The sequence below is a fragment of the Arachis hypogaea genome, chromosome 3, assembly GCF_003086295.3.
Source record: "Arachis hypogaea cultivar Tifrunner chromosome 3, arahy.Tifrunner.gnm2.J5K5, whole genome shotgun sequence".
NCBI classification, from domain to species: domain Eukaryota; kingdom Viridiplantae; phylum Streptophyta; class Magnoliopsida; order Fabales; family Fabaceae; genus Arachis; species Arachis hypogaea.
Window position 1 is genome coordinate 74,512,537 of NC_092038.1, and position 5,587 is coordinate 74,518,123.

At 40.0% G+C, this 5,587-nt stretch overlaps 1 non-coding gene across 1 annotated transcript; it reads right to left on the reverse strand.

Moving 5' to 3' along the window:
* Nucleotides 1-1,384: 1,384 nt before the first annotated feature.
* On the reverse strand, nt 1,385-1,492 carry LOC112793347 (small nucleolar RNA R71). The gene has a single exon (XR_003198044.1). It is a non-coding gene; the product is annotated as a small nucleolar RNA R71 (small nucleolar RNA).
* Nucleotides 1,493-5,587: the final 4,095 nt, after the last annotated feature.

The window sequence follows — 5,587 nt, forward strand, 5'->3', positions numbered from 1 at the left end:
AGATTCAGAACATACTGCAGAGGAATTGCACAGAAAAGCTGGGCGTTCAAAACGCCCAGTGAAGAAGGACAGACTGGCGTTTAAACGCCAGCCAGGGTACCTGGTTGGGCGTTTAACGCCCAAAAGGGTAGTATTTTGGGCGTTAAATGCCAGAATGTGCACCATTCTGGGCGTTTAACGCCAGGATGGCACAAGAGGGAAGATTTTGTTTTCAATGCAATTTTTTTTCAAGTTTTCAAAATTTTTCAAAATCAAATCTTTTTCAAATCATATCTTTTCAATCATATGTTTTCAAAATTGATTTCTTTCCATTTTTAAGGATACTTGCTATCAATTAATGATTTGATTCAACATTTCAAGTAGATTGCCTTTTCATATCTTTTCTTGATAGCCAAGTCATTAATTTTCAAAATCAAATCTTTTTTTAAAATGTTTTTCAAATCATATCTTCTCAATCACATATTTTTAAAAATAATCATATCTTCTTAACCACATCTTTTCCAAAATAGCTTTCAATCAAATCTTTTTGATTTCTAATTTCAATATCTTTTTCAAAAGTCACTTTACCTCTTTCTCACTCTTAGTTTTCGAAAATCAATTAAGGTTTTTCAAAATGTTTTCAAAATCTTTTACTTAATTTTCGAAAATCACTTCCCTTCTTCTCACATCCTTCTATTTATGGACTAACACTATTCCTTAATGCAAAATTCGAACTCCATCTTCTTTGATAAGTTCGAATTTTCTACTTCTGTCTTCTAATTTTCTTTTCCTCTGACACCTCAAGGAATCTCTATACTGTGACATAGAGGATTCCACATTTTCTTGTTCTCTTCTCTTTCTTATGAGCAGGAGCAAAGACAAAAGCATTCTTGTTGAGGCTGATCCTGAACTTGAAAGGACCTTGAAGCGAAAGCTAAGAGAAGCTAAGGCACAATTCTCTGTAGAGGACCTAACAGAAATCTTCAAAGAAGAAGAACTCATGGCAGCTGAAAACAACAACAATGCCAACAATGCAAGGAAGGTGCTAGGTGACTTTACTGCACCTACTCCCGACTTCTATGGGAGAAGCATCTCTATCCCTGCCATTGGAGCAAACAACTTTGAGCTTAAGCCTCAATTAGTTTCTCTAATGCAACAGAATTGCAAGTTCCATGGACTTCCATTGGAAGATCCTCATCAGTTTTTAGCTGAATTCTTGCAAATCTGTGACACTGTCAAGACTAATGGGGTTGACCCTGAGGTCTATAGACTCATGCTATTCCCTTTTGCTGTAAGAGACAGAGCTAGGACATGGTTGGACTCACAACCTAAAGAAAGCCTGGACTCTTGGGAAAAGCTGGTCAATGCCTTCTTGGCAAAGTTCTTTCCACCTCAAAAATTGAGTAAGCTTAGAGTGGAAGTCCAAACCTTCAGATAGAAGGAAGGAGAATCCCTCTATGAAGCTTGGGAAAGATACAAACAATTAATCAGAAAGTGTCCTTCTGATATGCTTTCTGAATGGAGCATCATAGGTATTTTCTCTGATGGTCTCTCTGAACTATCCAAGATGTCTTTGGATAGCTCTGCTGGAGGCTCTCTTCATCTGAAGAAGACGCCTACAGAAGCTCAAGAGCTGATTGAAATGGTTGCAAATAACCAATTCATGTACACTTCTGAAAGGAATCCTGTGAACAATGGGACTAGTCAGAAGAAAGGAGTTCTTGAGATTGACACTCTGAATGCCATATTGGCTCAGAACAAAATATTGACTCAACAAGTCAATATGATTTCTCAAAGTCTGTCTGGAATGCAAAATGCACCAAGCAGTACTAAGGAAGCTTCATCTGAGGAAGAAGCTTATGATCCTGAGAACCCTTCAATGGAAGAGGTGAATTACATGGGAGAACCCTATGGAAACACCTATAATCCTTCATGGAGAAATCATCCAAATTTTTCATGGAAGGATCAACAGAGACCTCAACAAGGTTTCAACAATAATAATGGTGGAAGAAACAGGTTTAGCAATAGCAAGCCTTTTCCATCATCTTCTCAGCAACAGACAGAGAGTTCTAAGCAGAATAACTCTGACTTAACAACCATGGTCTCCGATCTAATCAAAACCACTCAAAGTTTCATGACTGAAACAAGGTCCTCCATTAGAAACTTGGAGGCACAAGTGGGTCAGCTGAGCAAGAAAATTACTGAACTCCCTCCTAGTACTCTCCCAAGCAATACAGAAGAAAATCCAAAAGGAGAGTGCAAAGCCATCAACATGGCCGAATTTGGAGAGGAAAGAGAGGCAGTGAACGCCACTGAGGAAGGCCTCAATGGACGTCCACTGGCCTCCAATGAGTTCCCCAATGAGGAACCATGGGAATCTGAGGCTCAAAATGAGACCATAGAGATTCCATTGGACTTACTTCTGCCATTCATGAGCTCTGATGAGTATTCTTCCTCTGAAGAGGATGAGTATGTCACTGAAGAGCAAGTTGCTAAATACCTTGGAGCAATCATGAAGCTAAATGACAAGTTATTTGGAAATGAGACTTGGGAGGATGAACCCCCTTTGCTCACCAAAGAACTGGATGACTTGTCTAGGCAGAAACTGCCTCAAAAGAGACAAGATCCTGGGAAGTTTTCATTACCTTGTACCATAGGCACCATGACCTTTAAGAAGGCCTTGTGTGACTTAGGGTCAAGTGTAAACCTCATGCCTCTCTCTGTAATGGAGAAGCTAGGGATCTTTGAGGTGCAAGCTGCAAAAATCTCACTAGAGATGGCAGACAACTCAAGAAAACAAGCTCATGGACTTGTAGAGGATGTTCTGGTAAAAGTTGAAGACCATTACATCCCTACTGATTTCATAGTCCTAGAGACTGGGAAGTGCATGGATGAATCCATCATCCTTGGCAGACCCTTCCTAGCCACAGCAAAGGCTGTGATTGATGTTGATAGAGGAGAGTTGATCATTCAAGTGAATGAAGAATCCTTGGTGTTTAAGGCCCAAGGATACCCCTCTGTTACCATGGAGAGGAAGCATGAAGAGCTTCTCTCAAAACAGAGTCAAACAGAGCCCCCACAGTCAAACTCTAAGTTTGGTGTTGGGAGGCCATAACCAACTTCTAAGTTTGGTGTTGAACCCCCACATTCAAACTCTAAGTTTGGTGTTGGGAGGTTCCAACATAGCTCTGAGCATTTCTGAGGCTCCATGGGAGCCCACTGTCAAGCTACTGACATTAAAGAAGCGCTTGTTGGGAGGCAACCCAATGTTATATTTTTATCTATTTTCCTTGTTATTTTATGTCTTTTGTAGGTTGATGATCATGAGAAGTCACAAAATCAATGAAAAAAGCAAAAACAGAATGAAAAATAGAAAGAAAAACAGCACACCCTGGAGAAAGAACCCGCTGGCGTTTAAACGCCAGTAAGGTTAGCTGTTGGGCGTTTAACGCCCAGTATGGCCCCATTCTGGGCGTTTAACGCCAGAAAGGGGCACCAGACTGGCGTTAAACGCCAGAAAAGGGCAAGAAGCTGGCGTTAAACGCCAGAAATGGGCACCAGCCCGGTGTTTAACGCCAGAATTGGCTAAAAACGCAATTTTGCTTGCCATTTGGTGTAGGGATGACTTTTCCTTGACACCTCAGGATCTGTGGACCCCACAGGATCCCCACCTACCCCACCACTCTCTCTCTTCTTCACCAATCACCTCAACACCTCTTCCCCAGAAGCCCTTCACCTATCAAATCCCATCTTTCTCTTCACCACTCACATCCATCCTTCATAAAACCCCACCTACCTCACCATTCAAATTCAAACCACTTCCCCACCCAAACCCACCCTCACTTGACCGAACCTTACCCCTCCCCACTCCTATATAAATGATGCCAAGGCATCTTAGGCTAGTTTCACTAGCATTTTTCTGTTAGTTTTAGTTGTTTTATGCATTTTCTTGAGCTTAAAGTAACCAAGAATGGTTAAATGAACAACAAAGCAATGAACCATCCAAACAGTATGATTTTGATGCAAATTCCATGAGTTTTTAGTTATATTACTTGAATGCTATGAATGGAAGATTTCTCATGAAATTTTGCAAGACTTTGATGTAGTTGTTTGGATGATTTCAGGGAAGAAGAGGCTAGGCAAGGAAGCAACAAAATCAATAAAGGAAGCTTGAATATCACATGTGGAGTTTAAGTTCCAGTTTAAGCTTAAACTGGAACTTAAACTGCCAAGCCATGTAATGCTGGGAAGTGGCGTTTAAGCTCCAGTTTAAGCTTAAACTGGAGCTTAAACGCCAGAATCATGAAAGCTGAGAAAAGCTGAAAGTGGCATTTAACCTCCAGTTTAACCTTAAACTGGAAGTTAAACGCCAGAAATGAGAAATGCACTAGGGAGCATTTCCACGTTTAAGCTCCAGTTTAACCTTAAACTGGAGCTTAAACGTGTTCGACCAAAAATTCTCCTCCAGGGTTGCTTTCTTCATTTCCACGTTTAAGCTTCAGTTTAACCTTAAACTGAAGCTTAAACGTGTTCGACCAAATTCACACTCAGGGGTTGCTTTCTTCCATTTCCACGTTTAAGCTTCAGTTTAACCTTAAACTGAAGCTTAAACGTGTTCGACTATTTTACCCTCCAGGGTTGCTTTCTTCCATTTCCACGTTTAAGCTTCAGTTTAACCTTAAACTGAAGCTTAAACGTGTTCGACTATTTTACCCTCCAGGGTTGCCTTCTTCCATTTCCACGTTTAAGCTTCAGTTTAACCTTAACTGAAGCTTAAACTGCAACTTAAACGCCACTATTTGAAAAGGTTTCTGGGCCAAAGATATTGCAGTTTAAGTTAGCATTTGAGCACAAACATTAACTTAAACGTACTCTGGTATGAAACCCAATTGAATATCATGGTTTATGGGATTGGGCCTGAAGAATTGATGAGTCTGGAATTTCAATTTGTTGAGTCATATGTCATTACTTGATTATCACTAAGTTGGCTCAATGAATGTTACAGAATTGGATCAGCAGCCTCATCAGGATTATGGATCATAAACCCAAAGCAAAAGGAAATCAGGGAAAGGCCTCAAAGCCCAAGAAGCACAACAGAAGCTCAATTTAGAAAGTGTATAAATAGGATAGAATTTAAGTTAGTGAGGGACTTTGGAGGATCATTTTTCTAGTTTTTGATACTTTTTGTAATTGAATTCAGAGCTATGACTCACTAAACCCCCTTTCATTGGGTTAGGGAGCTCTATTGTAATTCAATGAATCAATAATAGTTTTTATCTTCTTCTTCAATCTTTTCTCTTGAATTTTTGTTAGAAAGCTTCTCGATCTAATTCCATTGGTTAGTTGTCTTGGGAAAGAAACTATCCATAATTGGAATCCTTCGGAACCTTGGGAAAGGAATGGAGGATTCATGCTAGAGAAGCTTTCTCACAGTGAATTGGATTGGGGTTTGGATGGATATTGTGACATGTAATCCTACCAAATTGTGGTTCATGAAACTGTGTGGTATAATCAGTGATCGAGCGTCATCTCTTCTTATGAACATTTAAACCAAGGGATTGGGAATTTGTTTGTTTTAGAGAGAATTGGTGAGCCAAGGGATTGGGAT